Genomic DNA, 22,335 nt, shown 5'->3' with positions numbered 1-22,335 from the left:
AACACTACAGGGTTAGGAGTAGTGATTAAAGGAGGGTTAGTAGGAGAAAACATGAACTCCTGACGTTTACCTGTAAACGCTCCTGGAGGAAGACCACTCCTTAACCTATCCCGTTCAAGCTTACGCAGATAGGACTCATACGCTCTCCATCCAGAAGTCAGAAAGACACTCACATTCCTTGCAGCGACTTTCATACATACAATCATGCTCTCTGCAACTCTTACACAAAGTATGAGGGTCCACTGATGCTTTCAGTAGCCTACCTCGACAATCACTCTTGGTACAAAACCTGGCGCTAGCCAAGAACTAGAACCAGACATCTTATTTAAAGAGAAATCAAGCCAAAATCAATCAAATCCACAATCAACGTGTGCCTAGCACCGATCCAAAGTCAAGATACCAAAAAAATCAAAAAGGGGTACTTATAGTAGCCAAGTTTCCTAAATCAAGACGGAGGTGCTGAACTGTGTTTACAACACCGGCGACAGAAAAATTATGAATAGAAAATGGGAATGATTCCTGATACCCGCCTCCCAGCGGCGGGAATGGGTACTAACCACCTGACTCCCACTACGTGTGTCGTAAGTTTTTTAATTTCTGTCGGACTTCGGAAAATACAGCTATATATATATCTGACAGGTAAGTTTCATGAACAAATCCAAAGTTAAAGAGTAAAGATGTAATGGAGTTGTGCATTGTTTCTGCAATTACAAATTGAAAATGCAACCAAATTTAGTATTTTCATATGTTTACGACTGACATACAAGACGATTAAAGGATTTATTTCAACACCAATGCCTACTAATTTCCCCTTCCCTTAAAGGCTGACGCTGATGTTCAGTTATACCTGCACAATCACCCTGTGCGGGCAACTGAACTCACAAACGTTCAGTTAGGGTAAAACACCGCTGTGCGGACATTGGTCTGTCAAACAGTCACTTTTTTCACTCGATATTCAATTGGTGAAACAACAATAAAATTCAATAATTAAGCATACCATTCAAAATGACATTGTTATGATACAATAAAGTTTTATACATACTTACCTGGCAGATATATACATAGCTATCGACTCCGTCGTTCCCGACAGAATTTCAAATTTCGCGGCACTCGCTACAGGTAGGTCAGGTGATCTACCGCCCTGCTCTGGGTGGCAGGGCTAGGAACTATTCCCGTTTTCTAATCATAATCTCTCTTCCACCTGTCTCCTGCGGGGAGGCTGGGTGGGTCTTCAATTGTATATATCTGCCAGGTAAGTATGTATGAAACTTTATTGTATCATAACAATGTCATTTTCATACATTCAACTTACCTGTCAGATATATACATAGCTGATTGACACCCTTTGGTGGAGGGGCAAGAGACAGCTACTAACTGACTAGACAGGTTAACAACATATGTTGTAGGTATTAATAAACCTTAGTTCCTACCTTTTTTAGATGGAAAGACTTCGTGGCTCTGCCCAGGAGTCTGCTTCATCTCAAGAGCCTTAGCGAGATAGTGATCTGTGGCCAAGAGTTCTTGTGGATCTGTCGATGGGGTCTCTTCCCACTTACTCGACAGAATCCTAACTGGCGTTTGTCAATGGGAGCACATCCGCTTATATGACAACAGCACTAATTTAAGGAGCACACAACCAATCCCGATCACCCAGATCCTAACCCGTGTTAGTTCTAAGATTGCCTAGAGTTATACCCAAACTCTTTGCAAACACCACAAACTCGAAACTCATACATACAAAAATAACAAAAATGTGCCCCTACCCCTCCAATAGTCAGATGTCACTCGATTTTCAAATGAAGAGAAGTGAAGGCCGCCTGTGCGACTGACTGACACTCCCATACACCAAAACGAAACCCGAGAACACATCCGACAAGAGGTTACGTACATAATTTAAGGATTGGTGCTTTCTCCTTTACCCAGAACCGTCTGTGCTGACACAAACGGACCTAACGAAAAACATTTATCATACGTAACTCACACGTCTTTTAAATAATGGGATGCAAAACACAGAGTTGCATCTCCAATAAGTTGTGTCCAAAATGTTCTTTAGTGACATATTTCTTTGGAACGCCACCGAAGTTGCGATGCTCTAACTTCGCTGGGCTCCCACTCTTAGAAGATTAAAAGAATCATCTGGACACTTCTTATGAGCTTCCGTGATAACACTTCTAACAAAGAAGGCTAAGCGTTCTTGGACATTGCTCTCTTGGGGTCTTTCACTGAGCACCAAAGACCTTTCTGCGAACCCCCAACTGCTTCTTCCTGTCCAGATAAAATTTTAGAGCTCTAACTGGGCAAAGGGATCTTTTCTGCCTCTCTGCCCACCAAACTAGAAAGTCCTTTCACTTCGAAGCTCCTGGCCAGGGATTCGAAGGGTTTTCATTTTTGGCCAGAAAAAGGGACTGAAATGAACAAATTGCGGAGTCTCCTTTGAAGCCAACTCTTGATTCAAGGGCGTGCAAACAACTCACTGATTCTTTTTGCCGTTGCAAAGAGAGATCAGAAACAAACACTTTCTAGTGATATTACGGAACGAAGCAGTGTGAAGTTGGTTCGAATTCATTTGATGAAAAGAAATTTAAGAACCACATCTAAGTTCCAGCTTGGAAACCTTAGGTACAAGTGATTTAGATGTTTCGAATGAACGAATGAGGTCGTGCAAATCCTTATACATTCGTTAGATCTAATCCTCTGTTTCTAAAGACTGCTGAGAGCATACTCCTGTACCCCTTAATAGTTGGTACTGAGAGATGCGACTTTTGTCTAAGAAAACAGAAGGAAATCTGCAATTTCGGTCAGAGAGGTACTGGAAGAGGACAGCTTCTTCGACCTACACCAGTTTCTGAAACTTCCCACTTCGATGGTACACGCCTCGTAGATGATCTGCGGGCTCTAGCAATTGCGTTTGCTGCCTGGCTGAGAAAAAACCCTCTCGCTCTGACAAGTCTTTCGATAGTCGAAAGGCAGTCAGAGCAAGAGCGGGTAGATTTTGATGGTACCGCTCGAAGTGGGGTTGTTTGAGCAGATCTATTCTGTTTGGAAGAGATCTGGGGAAGTCCACTGTCCATTCCATCACCTCTGTGAACCAAATTTGAGCTGGCCAATACGGAGCGATCCGGGAGTCATCTTGGTTCCTTCGGATGCCACGAATTTTCTGACTACTTCCCCCAGTATCTTGAACGGGGGAAAAAGCGTAAACGTCTATTCCTGACCAGTCCAGGAGAAAGGCGTCTGTTGCATAAGCCCGGGATCCTCCACCAGGGCACAAAATGTATCTATCCGTTTGGAGAGGAATGTGGCGAAAAGATCTATTTGAGGCTTCCCCCAAAGGAGCCAAAGGCTCTGACAGACTTCTGAGTGGAGTGTCCATTCTGTGGGAAGGACCTGGAATCTCCTGCTCAATCTGTCCGCCTCTCACATTCCTCTCCCCTTGAACAAACCTTGTTAGGAAATTACCTTCCTTTGGTTCGGCCCAAATCAGTAGATCCCGTGCCAGCTCGTACAGAGCAAAAGAGTGCGTCCCTCCTTGCTTCTTGACATAAGCCAGAGCTGTCGTATTGTCTGAATTTATCTGCACGACTTTGCCTCTGACTAAGTGTTCGAAGCTCTTTAGCGCCAGGTGAATCGCTAACAAGAGCTTCTTTGCAATTTATGTGCCATGACAGGCCTGTTCTGCCGACCAGGTGCCTGACACTTCTCTGGGTCCCAATGTTGCACCCCAGCCCGCCTCCGAGGCGTCTGAAAACAATGTCAGGCTTGGGTTCCGTACTTGCAGGGACATCCTTTGTTTCCTTTAATGGAACCAACCACCACTTCAAATGATGTTTTATCTCTTCCGAGATTGGAAACGTGTCCGAGAGCTGACCTGTCTTCCAACTCCAACTTCTTCTTAGGAAGAACTGAAGCGGTCGAAGATGTAATCTTCCTAGGAGAAAGAACTGTTCGAGCGAGGAAAGGGTTCCAGAAGGCTCAGCCATTCCCTCGCTGAAGTGCGCTCCTTCCCATAGAAAGTTCGATACTGTGGCACAGCCTTTCTTTATTCTCTCTTGAGATGGAAAACACTCGAAAACCCCGAGAATCCATCTGAATCCCCAGATAAACCACGTTCTGGCTGGGGATCATCTGAGACTTCTCGAGGTTCACGATCAATCCCAAAGACTTTGTCAATTCCAGTTGTTGTTCGCAGTCCTCCAAACACTGCTTTTGAGACCTGGCTCTGATGAGCCAGTCGTCCAGGTACAGGGAGACATTTATCCCTTTCAAATGTAAGTGCCTTGCTACATTTTTCATCACGTCTGTGAAGACTTGAGGAGCCGTGGACAGGCCGAAACACAGGGCCCTGAACTGATAATTTCTTCCTTCGAACATAAATCGAAGGTACTTCCTCCTCGACGAATGTGGATCGGGATGTGGAAGTATGCGTCCTGAAGGTCTAGGGACACCATCCAATCCCCTTGCCGCAGTGCTGCAAGGACTGAGGCAGACGTTTCCATGCTGAACTTCTGTTGTTCGCACGAATTTGTTCAGCGCACTTACGTCCAGTACCGGTCTCCATCCCCCCGAGGCTTTTGTTACAAGAAACAAGCGATTGTAAACCCCGGGGAGTTGCAATCCAGCACAAGTTCTATTGCTCTTTTGTCCCACATCTTTGTTCCACCATCTGACGAAGAGTATCCCTCAGAATAGGGTCCCTGTATCTGGCGGACAATTCCCTCGGAGATGTTGTCAAGGGAGGAATGTCCTTGAATGGGATGCGATACCCCACAAAAAAAAAAAATTCTTGATAATCGACATCGTCCAAGTGTTGGCTCCTATGTCTTCCCAGGCTTTCGCAAAATAAAATAATGTAGCCTGGCTCCTACGGGTGTCTGGAGGACAGAATTTCACTTCCCTTTCTTAAAGGAACGAAGGAAGACCTGCCCCTCTTATCGGTTGACTTCCTTCTGCGATCGGTCTAGTTGGAAGACCTCCTCGAAGGGCTGTTTCTGAGCTGGGCGAGCCACTTTCTTTTCCTCACTAGCCACAGGCCTATTCTTCCTTGAGGATTGTTTAAGGAAGAATCCTGGGTGGCCTTTTCCGTCAGAGAATGCGCGATGTCCTTCACCAACTGCGCGGGAAAAAGGTTTTCAGAGAGAGGCGCAAACAATAGGCGGCTCTCTGTGAATGAGAGACGGCCTTCGTGAGGAAATGCACTGTGACACCGCCCTTTTCTTTAACACTCCAGCCCTGCACCAATATAGAGAGCATACCTCAGCCGAATCATCCTGAACAGCCTTATCAATGCAGGCGAGGATGCAATTCAGGGTTTCTGGGTCGAGTTGTTCATTTTCTTGAGATTTCTTGGCCAGAACCCCAAGGGACCAATCTAAGAAGTTTAAAAACTTCTAAAGTATGAAAAAGTCCCTTGATGAGGTGGTCCGTTTCCGAAAGCCCCATGTAACCTTCGCTGCATTCAAGGCGTGCCTTCTCGACGAATCCACCAAACTCGAGAAGTCTGACTCAGCTGAAACGGACAGAGATAATCCCATATCCTCTCCCGTTTCGTACCAAATTCCTCTCCTCCCTGTAAGTTTAGCGGGAGGCCATACAAAAGACCGTCCTTCCTAACTCCTTCTTCTTTCTTTGAACCAGGAGTCAAGAGATTGTAGAGCTCTCCTCATAGAAATGGCAGGCTTCATTTTAAGGAAAGAGGAAGACTTGAGTGTTTTCGTGCTTGAAAATTGCGATCGTGGCGAAGGAAGGGGGAGAGCAGCTGGCGTCAAAGAGTCTCCATATTCCTCCAACAGAAGGGAGCGAAAGAACTTTATAATTAGAAGATCCTTCCTTCATTTCGTCCTCCGAGGCATCTTCTGGGTTGATAGGCTCGGAAGGAGAAGGCCTCTCTTCTCCTACTGACTCTTCTCTTACTCTCTTACGAGTGTCAGGCTCTTCATAACGAGGAATGCGCCATGGTGTACAGTAGGAGTATCTCGCCTGGGAGGAGTAACGTGCTTGGAATACTCCTGGCGCCTGGCAGGCGCAAAGCGCCTCGAATACTCCTGGCTTTCAGTAGGCGCAATTTGTTTAGAATCCTCCTGGCGCGTTGTAGGAGTATTAAGTTCCGAGTACTCCTGGCGCCTGGGAGGAGTATAAGCTTCGGAATACTCCTGGCGCCTGGGAGGAGTAACGCGCCTGGAATACTCCTGGCGCCTGGCAAGGCCGCAAAGCGCCTCGAATACTCCTGGCTTTTATCAGGCGCATTTTGTGTTCAGAATACTCCTGGCGCGTGGTAGGAGTATTAAGTTCCGAATACTCCTGGCGCCTGGGAGGAGTATAAGCTTCGGAATACTCCTGGCGCCTGGGAGGAGTAACGCGCCTGGAATACTCCTGGCGCCTGGCAGGCGCAAAGCGCCTCGAATACTCCTGGCTTTTAGTAGGCGCATTTTGTTCAGAATACTCCTGGCGTGTGGTAGGAGTATTAAGTTCCGAATACTCCTGGCGCCTGGGAGGAGTATTAAGTGCAGAGTACTCCTGGCGCCTGTGAGGAGTATAAGCTTCCGAATACTCCTGGCGCCTGGGAGGAGTATTTAGTTCAGAATACTCCTGGCGCCTGGGAGGAGTATCTAGGCCGACGACTCCTGGTGTCTTGTAGGAGTACGTCGTTCCGAATAACTCCTGATCCTTAGCATGCGTCTGATGTTTAGTAGGCGCTTTCCTTCTCACAAGTGCTCTACTTCTAACAGGATCTTCCTCTTCAGCTAACTCTTGGCGCTTGATTGAAGATCTTGAATCTTGTACTGGCTCGTTGCGCCTACTCGGAGTCTGGCTTCTGGTTGGCGCCCTACTCTTGACAGGAGTAGCTTCCTTTCTTACCTCTCTCCTGTCTAGCGCACCGCCCCCCCCAGAGATGGCCGCCTGTGCGACAACTCCCCTGAAGGATGCGTCGCGCCTGGCAGGAGATAGGTATTTAGATCTTTTAATAGGAAGCCTATCATCCTTCTTACGAGTAGGCTCCTTATCACGAGTTCCTACTAACAAGGCTAATTGCTCTTGCATATTCTTCAAAATTTTCTTGGTTGAGGAATCTCCGCATTAGGAGAGGGAGATCTGGAAGGCGCTCTAGGATCTCTTCCAGACCCAGAGTCTGACTGTATTCTCGCCCTCTTTATTACCGAAGGCGCTCCTCCTTCTGAGAAGCGCTCGGGACTCGAATTTGAGCTCATGCTCTTTCTTAACCTGCCTCTTCAAAGGACGGGAAAGATTCGACTCCTTCCATCCTCTTCTCGGCGAAGGCGAACTCGACGACGAAAAGCACTCTCTAAGGATGTTTTTCCTATAGCGGTCATTGGCAGTCGATACGATCGATTCTGCCGAAGGGACGCCTGATCGTTGGGGATTCTCCACAACCCCCGTACGGCTTTCGACTTTCCTTCTCCTCCGGGCCAGGGAGCTTGGAAGAGGTCTAGGCCTGGGAGCGTCGCAGAGACGACCAGACGCCCCCTCCACTACACTGGGGTGAACCCAACTAATATCACTGCCACATTCACTTTCCTTACCTTCCAATGCTGCGACTTTTTCCTGCATTTTCTGAAGGGAAGCTCTAAGTTCTGCTATTTCCGAAGCAGAACTAGAGGGATTAGCAAGTTGTGAACGGGCTGAAACAGAATGGTTATTATCATCATAGGAAGAAGCTACAGAGCTAGACAGTAAATCATGAGAGGCAGACATTCTGCGGGTTTTATAAGCCGCCTTCCTCTCTCTATCTCTCTCTAACTTCTTCAAGTAAGAAGTTAGATTCTTCCACTCTTGTGCACTCAGATTCTCACACTCATTACACGTATTCTCAATCGAACATTTAACCATTCTACACCCCCTACAACTAGTGTGAGGATCTACCGAAGCTTTCGGAATCCTCACCTTACAGCCCTCATTCACACACACTCTGAAACTAACACTAGAATCAGACATATTCACAAATTCCAAAAACCAAGTCCAAAAAACAGTCCACGATAGCGAATGCCAAACAACGATCCAAGTACGTCACAAATATCAGCGAGAGATGATCAAAAGCTTTGCGAAAAACGAAATCTAGTCAGGAGGAGAATAACAACAATGTTGATACAGCCGGCGACAGAGAGATTATGATTAGAAAACGGGAATAGTTCCTAGCCCTGCCACCCAGAGCAGGGCGGTAGATCACCTGACCTACCTGTAGCGAGTGCCGCGAAATTTGAAATTCTGTCGGGAACGACGGAGTCGATAGCTATGTATATATCTGACAGGTAAGTTGAATGTATGAAAAGATAGAAGTTTTATCAACAAAATTAGATATATGAAACTGCCATATGAAGTAAAATAAGCAAGCAAAGTCTCCATAAAATATGTGCGGTTAAGGTAATTTTTAAATCCAATATGGTATGGTATCATCACATGCACAATCCAGGCATACACTCACGGATGGACTCATCCTTCCCCGGCTTCCCAACACTCATTTGAACAATATTTGTGTACTTATGTAACGTTTATTGATATTACTCAAGATTGTAGTTGTAATCAGCACAATAAAATATTTTTTTGTCTATATTAGTGAAAGTGTGAGACGTCTTATTCCCAGGGTCATGTTTTGAAGTGAAATGCATTTTTACCCCGCAATCCATGGTTTTATCCTTGCTGCCATCACAAATGAAACTCCACAGTGCATATTTGATTGTAATTTTATACTTTTCATTCTTAATTCACTCTAAATTCAACTTAAAACACGTGTTTGTTTATGGCAAAGCCATGGTGGAAATAATTTTGTACGTCTGGTAGCCAGAATCCACGAGTCGAGCAGACGACGGGTTAGTGAATTGTTTATGACAAAAAGATTTCAGTTTTTTGCTAGCACTTTTCATTTATTCAAGTCTATATTACTACTTTGACTTTTAAACAAATTTTTAATAATTGTATGGCGGAAATAATTTATTAATTTCTAATAATTGTATGGCTGAAACAAATGTAATCTTTAATGTGTTCTAGGAATGGCAAGTCATCGTTGCCAATTTAGTGGAACTTGGCACATATGCCGATGCTTTTACAAACTGTTTCCATGAATTCTAAATGTCATAGTAATGCAATATTGAAAAAATTGCTCTGATATTTATGTATACGTATATATATATTACAAATAGATACGCTAAGGCTTATCCCAAGTTTGGAGGGTAAACACAAAATAAGTGGCAACACTGATGAAAAAAAAAGGAAAGCACGAACAACACTGTAGCTAATGTTCACAGCAAAACCGATGAAATTTGTGTCAGGAATCAGGTTACTTTTACAACAACAAATATTTTCAAATGAATTACCACGAATACTTAATAAATAAATGCAATTCATAACCTTATTCTGGTCTTTATCTAACTATGTAAACGTTATCTTGCGCACTTCTCTTCTTCCTGAACAATCGCTATGTTTACCTGTCCGGAGGCCGATACACCCTCGTCGTTTAAGACTGTTATGAAGAAAGTGTTCCAGCATCTATGGGTACAAGTGGTGTGTGGATTTAGCACAGGAAATGGGAAGTTTGTTAACACAAATGACTCCGCAAACATTGAGATGGCGTCAATCTTCTAAACATAAGGTGTTTTAAGCAAAAATTTCGAAAGCGTCACAGTGGTAAGTTTGCACTGCCCATGGCTAGACTTTCATTAATTTCTGTTAAACTGCAAATTATGGCATCATTTTGTGACTTGGGAGAAAACACTTACTTCAAGAGGTCTTACAGGTGTTGCTTTCACGCTGGTTGGGTTATGACTGGGGTATGATTCAGGATACTGGAAGTGCTAAAGTTATTTTTTGGAAAAGTGACCATGCAGCGGTGCTTTACCCTATACCTGCGTAGTTATGCCTATAAAGAAAAGACTGAATATTAGTGGGTTCAGTTTTCCCTGCACAGGCCGACTGTACAGGCATAACAGTACAGGTACCTATACTTAACTGAACGTTAGTGTTGGCCTTAACCTAACCTTTACCAGGGATTAGGCTACTACCTACATGCCCTGACTTGGTGGGGGGCGAGCAATCTGCCTTAAATAGCCTACCCCCCAAAATGATAAGCTATCATCACAAAACAGCAATTTAGTCAAGGAAATGTAATATAGACCATTCTACACTACCTCCTTGCCCTATTACCTAGGTACAGTAGGAAACAAAGTAGGCCTCAGTTCAGACCAACTTTGACTGATGGCAGGTCAGACAAGGTGCCTTGGCTATTCACAATTTCTATATACGAAAAGGGTTCCCGCTACACTTAACAACTACCTAGGTAGCTTGTGCGTTTCTGATATAGCCTACCTATGAATACAAAAGCCGAAAATGTACCAGCCAGGCTTACCCCTACCTAGTTACCTGTAGGTAGGTCCGCTAAACTACGAGAACATAGGCTACTGGACTACCTAGCCACTACTAGGTATCTGTACTTTGGCGACGATAAAGCACCAAAATAACCAGGGAAGCATCGTTATATAATACTCTCTAGCAATTCACATCAGCAGAAGTACAGCTAACTACTATACACATTTATTATCAATGACATATGCACAACCCTTTGGCACTCACCGTGTATCAGCTGACGTAATGTAAACAAGAGTGACGTGTATTAAGGAATTGAAGTAAAGTGGCGTCAATTTCCACCTTGTGTGATTATGTTGATACTTCAATATTGTTTTGGATCGTATAAGGTATTACTGGCGAGTAGAATTTCACTGTGCTTAATTATCGTTAGTATTACATCTCTCATCTTACTCACATTGCCAGTATTGATAGACTTCAAATGAAGTGGGAATACATAAATAAACAATAGATAACAAGCAATATTTCAACCACAAAAAGAGTTACACGGGAACTACTCGCTAGTGTGCATATCATTACTATAAACGTATGCATACACCACTAAATTTCTAGTTTAGAACTTTCCAACAAAGTTATTTTCCTGTAACAGCACAACTGGCTTTCCTGGTGCATTCCACAGAATAAGAGATGAAAAACATGTCCTTAATGTAACAACCAGCTCATAAAAGCTCGTTTCGATAGCAAACCGTTTGCAAAAGTAGTTTTTAAATGAACCAGCAATTGCAGTATCAGGTATCGGTTTTAACTACTAAAGTTCAAGTCAAACGATTGGCCGAATTCCGGTCTGAAATCCATGAAATTTACGAACGAAATCGAAGAAGAACGATGTGACCCATATCTCCCAGATGTCAGTCCGACAGAAGAAAAGATAAGGATTGATTACGATGCGATGTGATGGGTGGTCCCACGGGATATGAGTCTACTGATAGCATTAGTGACAAAAATATGAAGTAGTTCTTTCCTAAATATGCTGATAGAAGTCATTAATCAGGGATTACTGCACTGTGATTAGAGTTAAAGATTTTCATTATTATGAGAAGCAGATGTTAATACTGCATCGATAAGTTATCTTGGTAACATATTTTGCTTTATTTAGTCCCGTGAGATAATGTGTGGTGAACATAGCAAGAAAAGTATGATCTTATTACCTTTAACGAACTTAAGACTTATCTGGTTTGTAGGTCAAGCAAATTACTATGGAAGTGTGTTAGTTAATAGTAGCCCCAAGGAACGTTCTTTCTGTCATACCAGGGCCTCGGTTTATTTTATATAATTTTATTTTGTCATATATTACCTCAACATAATGACGTTTCTCTCATGTAAGGGATTCGTTGTTATCTACCAGTGGATCATGATCTGGATAGACCTCACCCCCTTTCGACAACAGAAATGAACCACCACAATTTTGTTATTGAAAATTCAAAGCTACACTTTCCAGTCCATTTAAGCGCTTGACGAACATTGAAACCAAGCTGTAACTATCACATTAGAAACATTGCATTTCTTAGAAAAAACCTAAACGCAGATCCTCTGAATACAGCAATTTGTGACCAAAGTCTTTCGAGGCTTGACTACTGCAACGCTATACTGTATATACGGTCTCCCCAACTACCTACTAAGAAAATTGCAAGGAGTATAAAACAGAGCCGCCAGATTAATAAAACGTGATAAAATAACCCCAGCACTGATTGAGCTACATTGGCTCCAAGTAGTAGCAAGAATAGAATACAAAATACTTCTTACAGCCTTTAAAGCACTAAAACATGGTGAACCAACATCCCTGAGAAACTGCTTAAGCTTCTTTAGACCTGAAATGAATATTATGATAAGACATGCAATGAAGCATATATAAGCTATTTGAACCTAGAACAAATTATTAGTCAGGTGAGAGAGCATTTGAACATTGTCCACCAAGACTGAAGTGAAGATCATACAAGAAGAAAGCAAATTTAAAAAAGAACTAAAGACTCTTCTATTATCCAGGAGCTATGATACTGACGAGAAAATACTAACAGACAATTATATTATAAAATACAGAAGCAAGCACCTTATTTTGAAAACGTACACGGGTCCGCCAGACAAGGAATCATCCCTGTGGATGGCTGTACATGAAACCAAAGTGAACGTTGCTAACACCATCTTAGGACTACAAAGGACAATGAAAAAAATATCAACAAAACTATGTATAAATTTAGTTCATTGGATTATCTTTGCAATACCATTATTTAACAATGCATAGATGGAAATACTTGGTATGCTACCTAGAAGTGTTGTTTCTGCGTAATATATGTAAAGTAATTGAAAAGTTGCTCCTACTTGTACCTGCAGTTTGTGTGATTTTGAAAACTTTCAGTGAAAAGTGGTAATTCTCCTTTTAGGTCACAGTCGTATAAATATCTCCACATAAGGTAATGACTTTTCTAACCTATAATATTGAGACAGAGAGATAAATGGTACATCTAAGATATCATGTTAATTGACCTCTATTTTTTTTCACTAAGACAGGACTTTAACACAAGGGGATGGTAGTTAGTTAATGACAAACTATTTTTTCCTGGTGTAAATGGGCAAAAAACCTTGCTAATTTCCAGGCAAAAGGAAGGAAGCATAACTTGGAAATTTATTCATTAACTGAATATGAACACTTTAATTCACCCAGGAGTATTTCTAATACGTAAAATGTCATCAGGGTCAAATAAGGTCTGCGCCATTTCCTATGGCTCATTCCAACTCGATCAGTGAAAAGAGCAAATTATCTCTTGTGCTGTGAAACCTAAGAACCTTTGCCTACAGCATTTAGTTTATCATCAGATCTCTTTTAATATAGCAAAAAGATTAAAAAATTGCGTATCTTTGCATTAGCAATTTTCACGTTAATAGTTTTCAGTTACTGATGATTCACACAGAACATATATACCCATTTTTCCAATTTTTCAATCAAAGATAAGTAGCACTTTAAATCGATTTAATTTAAGAATATTGCCCACTTTTTCTACGCCTTCCTAGTCTAGACTGAGTTCTTGTTTTACGAAATTTTGCTTTTAGTAATCCTACTAAATTAAGCTTTCTCTAATGTGTATCTGCTGTTCTCACTGCTCTACGTATCATATGAAACTCATGATTCCAACAAATTTACAGTTGTTACAGTTTTATATATTGATAAAAGGCTTGCTACAAATAGTGCCAAGCCGTTCTATAACATCTTCTATCAAGGGAAACTTCTCAGCAAACATTATTTATGAAATATTCCATTTGGCTTTTCAAAAACATAAATACAGAAAAATGTTTGCCAGTATACCAACTCATCATCAGCTCCCAGCTAAAATTAAATCCTCTCTTCATATAAATATATTGCTTATAGTGTGTAAGCCTAGAAAAGGACCTTTTAAAATTCCTCGTACGACTCATATAACTCATATAACTTTAAAAGTAATGTTCTTTTTACCAACCAAGAGCCAATTTGGTCAAGGTAAGGAGGTGTTTCCGGATGTCAAGGAAAAACACGATGACGTGTTACGGAGCATAAAATGCAGCCGTACGAAATGTCAAGTCTGGTTTCCTCTTTTCATATTTTCGTGTATGGGTACAACTTGGCCATTCATGTGTTTCGATAAAGAAATTCAGATGGTGACCCTACAGGAGGAGGTGATTATGCACCAGAACAATAACTAACATTACCGTAAAGTTTTCGCTCTCTCCTCTCTCTCTCCTCTCTCTCCTCTCTCTTCCTCTCTCTCTCTCTCTCTCTCTCTCTCTCTCTCTCTCTCTCTCTCTCTCTCTCTCTCTCTCTCTCGCTCTCATACTACAGCACTGACGAAATATTTTTAAAACAAGCTTTTATTCCCTCACTTCCACGTATATGGAGGTAATGCAGCCGGTGGCCGGTAATAAATTCACAAAAAAAATTGGGCTAGGAAAAATAGTCAAATTAATTTATGGTGGCCGGTAATGAAGGCACAGGGAAAAATTCGCAATCTTATTATCTTTATGATATATATAGTCTTTTGTTTATGTGTTTACGGTAATCGCCAACGGGCTTGTACTAAACATGCCGCAAAGGTGGATACAAACTGGATTTAAACCCTTAAGAGGTCACTACCTGGGAAAGAATAATGTTAACTTTTTTTACCAGTGACTTTTTTTTTTTTTTTTTTTTTTTTACATGGATTCGTCAACCATTCTTTACCACATTTCTACAGACTCGCCATCCCCCATAAGGAAGGCATTCTCTGACACTCAGTTTTGTGAAATAAAGTCTCGATCATTTTCACTCAAAAACTTAGCAGGCCTCATGTCACCTTTCCCCGTCACTTTATAAAACACGCAGAGGACTCTTAGTCAGAAATTCTATAAATTGAATATTCCAGTGAATATTCCTGAAAACTGTAACCGGTAGGACTGAAAGCCTTCCATGAAATAAACGGGACGCCATACCTTAAAAACTAACCGTAGAATCTTTTTGAAAATCATCTCATTATGTTTCCCACACCCAAGTTAACCAATCTCCCTGTGAACTAATCTAACCTAACCTAACGTTACCTAGGGGCCTGGCGTATCACGAGTCCACAATATCTGGACCAAGAAATAGAATACATAAAAAAGATAGAGAACGATCTCTGCTACCCACCTCATTTAATTGATTTATGTTATCAAAAAGCTCACAAACATTTTATAATGTTGATATTAATGAAAAAGAAATGCCTAAAAATGTACTTAGCTTACCTTATTTTCGTGGATTTGAAACCATAAAATCAATATTTAAATCGTTTAATGTTAATGTAGTGTTCTCTTATAACAATACCATTAAAGATATGCTAATTAAGAATAGTCCCGTAACAAATAACAACATCATTTACAAAATTCCTTGTAAGGATTGCCCTTCGTTTTACGTTGGTCAGTCAAGTAAAAAAATTTATGTGTAGTATAAATAAAGCAACATATGTATTCAGTTAGAACAGCCCAGACTTCAAATGCACTGTTTATCCAGCTTTGAGTGAAAAATCTCATTGTATTAATTGGGGTGATACCTCGGTAATTGCTAGATCTAATGATTATGTTTCAAGAAATTTACTGGAATCGGCAATTATACAAATCACTAATAAAAACAACCTAAATATTAGCCTGGGAATGTACCATTTGGACCCATATATTTGTAAGATGTTTATGAAGGACCTCAAAATAAATGAACAACTAATAAATTAGTCGCACATGTATATAGTTATTATTTCTCTCTGTCTCTCTCTCTGTCTCTGTCTGTCTCTCTCTCTCTCTCTGGTTCGATATTCTCTCTCCCTCTTTCTCTTGCTCGATTATATATATATATATATATTTATATTTTCTTTCGTCTTTTCATTAATAATAATTTTTGTTGGGAAAATGTGTGTAAAAATTCGTGATATTAAATTGTATATGCTCCCGTGTTTCTTTTTCAAAATGTACTGTTTTCTGGAAGAATCACTTGTTTACTGCGGGTATCCTTCAAGGTGTGGCTAGCCTCTGGCGGCTCCTCCTCTCTGTAGAGTGAAAATCGCCCTTATGGCTAATCTGGTAGTGTCAGTTTGTATATTAAGCCTTCTTTTGACTATGTTGTTCTTTGTAAAATCAGTTTGCCTCAGTAAAGAGTCCGAACAGGACCGAAAGTACTTGCCTATCTCGCTTTTCATTTTTTCCTTCGTGGCAAAAAAAACCTTTATTTATACATAGCATCACGTTTTATATACTTCGTGATCAAGTTATTCATATATATATATATATATATATATATATATATATTTTTATATATCTATATATATATATATATATATATATATAATATATATATATATAGATATATATATATATATATCTATATATATATATATATGAATAGGGAGGGGAGTGTATGTGTGTGTGTGTGGGGATGGAAATTGGAGAGGGTCCTCTAATTGAAATTTTGAAACGATCAACGCTTGATCGCTTTCTATCTTCTCAGCAGCGCATGAGACTGGGGGAGGTAGAAGCAGTATCGCCTAATTTTGGCCAGATCTCTCTCGCTATTTTTCATGAGTTTTAGCAGAGAAAAAAAAATGCTCCCAGCCATTAGTCGTAATCTCGTAAAGATCAGCTGAACGAGCATTCCATCTTCATCCATTGAATGAAAGAGTCTTACTAACCAAGAACTGCTAAGTTTGTGAACACGCAACGACTGAAATATGACCGTATGGAGAACCGTTCCATTAACAATTGCAAACACGATACATAAGTATATGTAGCTATTCTTTTGTTATTTCATCATTTGTGATTTATTTTCTAATAAAAAAAAAATAAGTTGACCTCACACTTTCTTTTGCTTGGGTACTAGAACCAGGCTTTTTCAGTGCTTCTACATGTATTGTCATTCTTATTTCTAGTTTTATGTGTGTATATATATATATATATATATAAATATATATTTATATATCATATATATATATATATATATATATATATATATATATATATATATATATATATATATATGGATGGGTGTGGCACACCTGTTTGCCGCTTGATTATCTCCATACAGCTCTTATACGGCTTTAAATGCTCCACAATGCGCGCAAAATTCCAAAAAATGTCTCCAGGGTGCTTACAGCGCCCCGTTCCCGCAGTTGGTAGGACTTGCTTCGCGTACCAACCCCACCATCAGATGTACCAACCCCACCATCATACGTACCAACCCCACCATCATCATAGCATAAGTTCTACACCTTTGTTAGCCAACCCCCCAAAAGAGAAATCTGGAATGACGCCAATGGCCACAAGAGACAGATATGGAGGTCAGGGGATACAAAGGAAGGGGTAGAAGTAGGAGTCTTTTCTCAATCAGTATAAAAAGTGGTTGCCATTAACAATAGGCATATCGAATAGGCGTCGGTTTGTACATACAACCGTTGATGTGAAAATGATTCACCTGAATTCTAGTACAGTATGCAGCAAAACCCGTGCGACTTTTTTATTTTTGTACTGGACAAGCATTGTTCTTAAGTTGCCAATTAGTATTAAATCTCATATTTTATAAATGTGTATGTATGAAGAAAAGTTGGTCACTTGTCATATAGAATCTTATCGTTGAAATATATTGGAACCTGGAAAACAAAAATATTTCACGCTACAATATTTCTGAACGAAAACTAAATAGTTACTGTAGCATGAAAACCTCTGCTCACCGTGACTTCCATGAGTCGTGGAATCGTCAGTCTGGACACAGTGGAAGAGGACATCGCGGTGGAGTGAAAGAGAAGAGTTGAGCAGAGCATAGTCTAATGATAACATTTGATGCATTTGGGATATGAATTCATAGTTATTACTTTTCGCTTTTGTAGTTTGTGTATAAAGCAAATGTTAGTCAGGATCATGATTTCGATACTTGCAATAAATTAAGTCTAGTCTCCGAGGGGTTTCTTCAGTTTGAAGAAAAAGTAAATAATAAATAAGTGAATAAATAAGCAAGGTGAAGAGTAATCTTCGATATTAGAAATACAATTAATTTTTTATTATTTTGCTTTTAATTTACGAATGGAAGACTATCAGGTGATATTATCAGCTACAACTGTCGAGTGCAGATTCTACAGAAGGACAACTGTAACGTATTATAAACAATAATGTCGAGGCCAATGCTATTGACTTTATATTACAGACTGCAACAAGTTGCATCAAATCTTTGCAACTTATGAAGGGTGTCTAAAAGACCATAAAGCAGGATTTGTGAAATTCTTCCACAGTCTTGGGTGTGATATACTTCGTCATTATTTTTTCTTAGGCCTATATGATATAATCGAGAAGCGCGAAGTGCACTTGGCCTACGGATAAGGCGAAGGCAGGCAAACTAAGCCATTGGCGGGCCACTATGCACCCTTCACTAGTTGGGTCTAACGAAAATCCTAGGTAAATCTCCAAGAAAGTAACTTAGTAAAGGCATCAATAAACCAAGTAGCAAATAATGAATATAATTGATAATAAAAACGGTATAGGTTAAGTAAATAGTATTAACCACCATATAATTATTTTCAAAAAATACGGTAAATTATTTCTTTGAAATATAAAATAAAATAACAAATTCCATCAAACAAATAGAAGTAAAACACAACTTCGTCTTTTAAAACACGTGTTTTCAATTAGTATCTATAGCTACACACACACACACACACACACACACACACACACACACACACACACACACAGAGCGAGAGAGAGAATTGATTGATATTTAGGTATGTGAGCGTAGGTCTACTACAAATATTTTCCCCACGCATAGACTCCCATACTGACAAGCAATGGCTTATGATGGCTTGTTTACTGTTCAGAACGGAGCCATCCCATTCCTTTGTCATAATGGCCCCACAAATTTTCCATGCGATTGAGATCCGGAGGATTTTGCAGGCCAGTTGATCCGAATAACTTTTGGATGCTGTTGTAACCATTTTCTCACTGGCATGCTATTATAAACAGAGGAGTTGTCCATTGCCAAGAACATGGGCAACGGTTCCGGAATCTGTTGCATCCTAACAGATGGAATCAGCACCTCGTCAAGAATGTCAACATATATACTGCCTGCCTTTTATTTAATCGCTCATGGATTTGGCACTAAAGCACCTGGTCCGCAAGACGCCATCCAACCCCAAAGGCCCGCGGTTATCCTCCCACCTCGTCGATTTGGTTCGATATATTTATCCTCAAACCTGAAAAAATAGAGAGAAGGATTTAGAGAAAATATAAATTTACAGATATTCGGAGAGAAACAATGACAGTGGGCTTACTTTTAAATATGAAAAAGAAACTTTTAAACTGCAGTTTCTTCCTCTCATCAATAAATCTTATGGATTAAGAAAAAAAAGGACTGGCGCTTTTATTAAGCCATCCTTTCGATAATATTGCTATAACACAGAACTTTTAACTTTAAGACTTGAAGTGCAATGTTAAGAAAATACTATAAGGTTATTCTATAAAACTATATATATATATATATATATATATATATATATATATATATATATAATAATATATATATATATATATATATAGTATATATATATATATATATATATACTTGTGGAGTTTTATTTATATATATATATATATTAGTATATATATATATATATCTATATATATATATATATATCTTATATATATATATATAGATATATATATATAGGAGGATATATATATAATATATATATATATCATATATAATATATATATAAATCTCCACAAGTATGTATAGGCCTATTTGAATTTTTTCTCCGAGAAAACAGTTCTCTAATATGCATTTAATCAAAACTTATAAAGACAAAATTATACCTTTTCGCCGCCTTTCCTCTATTAATGATAATATACAATTACAAACCATTTTAAATAGAAACAGCTACGTCAGTTGTATTTTCTGCCAGACTTAGTTTTACAGTAAAATAATTACAAGAAAACTTTGGTTATATAGGCCTAATAGTATATATTATGAATTCGGAAAAGAGGCATAAGAAAAGTTGTCATAGCATAGTAACCTTAAACGTCTTTTTTAAGTCAGTGCAATGTGTATTCAAACATTCACGAGACTCAGGAAAGCTAGCACGAACTTCCTCTGCAACTGGTTTCCCGCCAAGCAAACACTGCGAAGCGAAGGCGGGATTTCACAGAAATTTAAACTGCTTCTTCAGTAATGACAATTCCCAACTCCCACCCTAGCTCAAATTAATTTATATCTTCTCTTGTATTATTTCTCCGTGTGATTACATCCTAAACTTCCATTAAAAGATATTTGTCAGCAGGTTTAAAAAACCAGTGAAAGAGGAATTATCATTCATTAAATCTTTAGCATATATACAGACTAGGCCTATAACAAAGTATATCACACCTAGGCTACCACGTAAAAAATATATAAAGCAAAATAAGTAAATGTTCATTACCTGGTTTTTTCCTGGACGCCAGCAGTGCAGTCTTCTCTGTTGGTTCGTTGCAAATGTCTTCTCGTCACAAAATATAAGTTTCCCAAAACTGCTCGCTCTTGGACAGATATTCGAGCAAAAACCCGAGACGATGGTCCATATGCGTCTGTGTAAGTAGAGGTTTTTTTTTTTTTTTTTTTTGTTGAGCGCCCAGGTTTCCTACATGGAAAAATTGCTTCTCGAAACTGACGTCTTACAATGTCAACTGATGTTTGTATTCTTGTTTCTCGTTTCACTGAAAATGATGACGAAAATGGGTGTTCGGTTATAAAGTTAATCAACACTTCGTCTTCTTCTGCGGTTGTGCCGCGGGGTCTCCCAGATCGGATGGCTATTCAATCCTTCTCCTTCGTTGTATCGTTTTAGCTATCTATACACAGTTGTCTTGTTGATATTAAGACTATTAGCTATGTCTTTTTTTTGAAAATCTGTCGAGATGGAGCTCAACTATAGCTCTCCTTGTTGTGTGGGTGACGTTTCCGGTCGCTGTCGGGTTGCTCCAACCATGTTTGGCAAATGACCACAGTTGACGTAATGTTAGGCCACGCCCACAACTGCATCGCCGATACGTTCATTACATTAAATAAACTACTATGATGGCTTAAAAGTAAAATTCGTTAAGTATTTACGTCTTTTCATATTTACCATAATTAAGATTAAGGTGTTAATGTTTTTCTAATGATCTAGCTGATATTTTGATACAAAAAATATAGCTTTTTACTATAAAACCATGTTAAGTGAACTGTATCTTTTTTTGAGCGAAGTTTCAAAAGGTTTCGCCGTTGCAATTTAGTGTCATTAGAAATGTGAAGAAGGTAAGAGTTGCCAGTTAGTCCCTTTTTGAACGAAAATCACTGAAATCAGGTCACTCGAGTTTTGCTGCATACTGTACCATCCAACACTGACCCAGGCCAGGATTTTGGTCAACATTATTACTCTAGTCTCTGTAACAGAAACAGCAAGAATAGGACTGAGTTCAACACCCATATCATTCTCGACGACAAAAAAAAAAAAAAAAAAAAAAAAAAAAAAATATATTACCAAAAAGATGCGTTACGCGTTTATGTGATCACGCACTTCCTACAGTAGATTCACATCAACCGTGCATCTGATGTCTAGGGCTGTCCCTTACGACGCTCCTGATTGGCTGTTGATAAGCCAATCACAGGGCTAGAAACTCTCAGTCTTTCTTGAGAGTTCACACGGGCAGGATGTATGTTCCACCTCTCCTGAGGGATACATTTGAAAGAAGTATCCCTTAGGAGAGGTGGAACATACATACTACCTATGTGAACTCTCTCGAGAGAGACTGAGAGTTTCCAGCCCTGTGACTGGCTTATCAACAGCCAATCAGGAGCGTCTTAAAGGACGGGCCTAGTCATCAGTTGCATGGTTGATGTGAATCTACTATAGTGGATACATTTGCTATATGTCTTCAACTTGTATTGCTTGAAGAAGTGTCTATGTCTTCGGGTATGTTTAGCGTTGTGCGTCTTATATAGTGGCATTCGCTTTCTATACAAATTGAGAAAAGACTCCTACCTCTACTTTTAGCTTTCATCGTATTTTATCAGGATACGGAGTAAAACACTATCCCCTGACATCCATATCTGTCTCTTGTGGCTGGGCTTTATACTAAACCCTTTTCTGATTTCGTCATTGTAACGCAGGTTCGTTTTCCAGCTACCGAACATCATCATATCTTCATATTTCTTTCACGTGGATCTTAAGGCTTTGTAGTGACAAGTGTATAAAAAAAACGCACGAAGAATTCGAGAAATTAAAAAGGCATTGTGGCTATTACAATAAATTATATATATATATAAATATATATATATATATACATACATACATTCTAACATACATATTTATATTATGGCAACGTTCACGACTGATGCTTTCGTCGCACTTGACTTTTGCCCAAAAAAGTCACTTTAAACACATGCTCTTTTACTGGGCTCTTGAGAAAACTTATATTTTCATTCTGATTACTTTTGCGGTTTAT

General features: G+C 39.6%; 1 protein-coding gene across 1 annotated transcript in view; it reads right to left on the bottom strand.

The window, feature by feature from the left end:
- The window catches only part of LOC135219935 (Golgi SNAP receptor complex member 2-like), a 107,550-nt gene extending 96,820 nt beyond the window's left edge, over window positions 1-10,730 (bottom strand). Inside the window, exon 1 of the mRNA XM_064257167.1 lies at window positions 10,579-10,730. The gene's annotated coding sequence lies outside the window, so the exon portion shown is untranslated. The remainder of the gene's footprint in view (window positions 1-10,578) is intronic.
- Window positions 10,731-22,335: the final 11,605 nt, after the last annotated feature.

This window comes from Macrobrachium nipponense, chromosome 1 (assembly GCF_015104395.2).
Source record: "Macrobrachium nipponense isolate FS-2020 chromosome 1, ASM1510439v2, whole genome shotgun sequence".
Taxonomy (NCBI): Eukaryota; Metazoa; Arthropoda; class Malacostraca; order Decapoda; family Palaemonidae; genus Macrobrachium; species Macrobrachium nipponense.
Note: the sequence above shows the minus strand (reverse complement) of the source record. Positions and strands in the feature narration are given on the sequence as shown.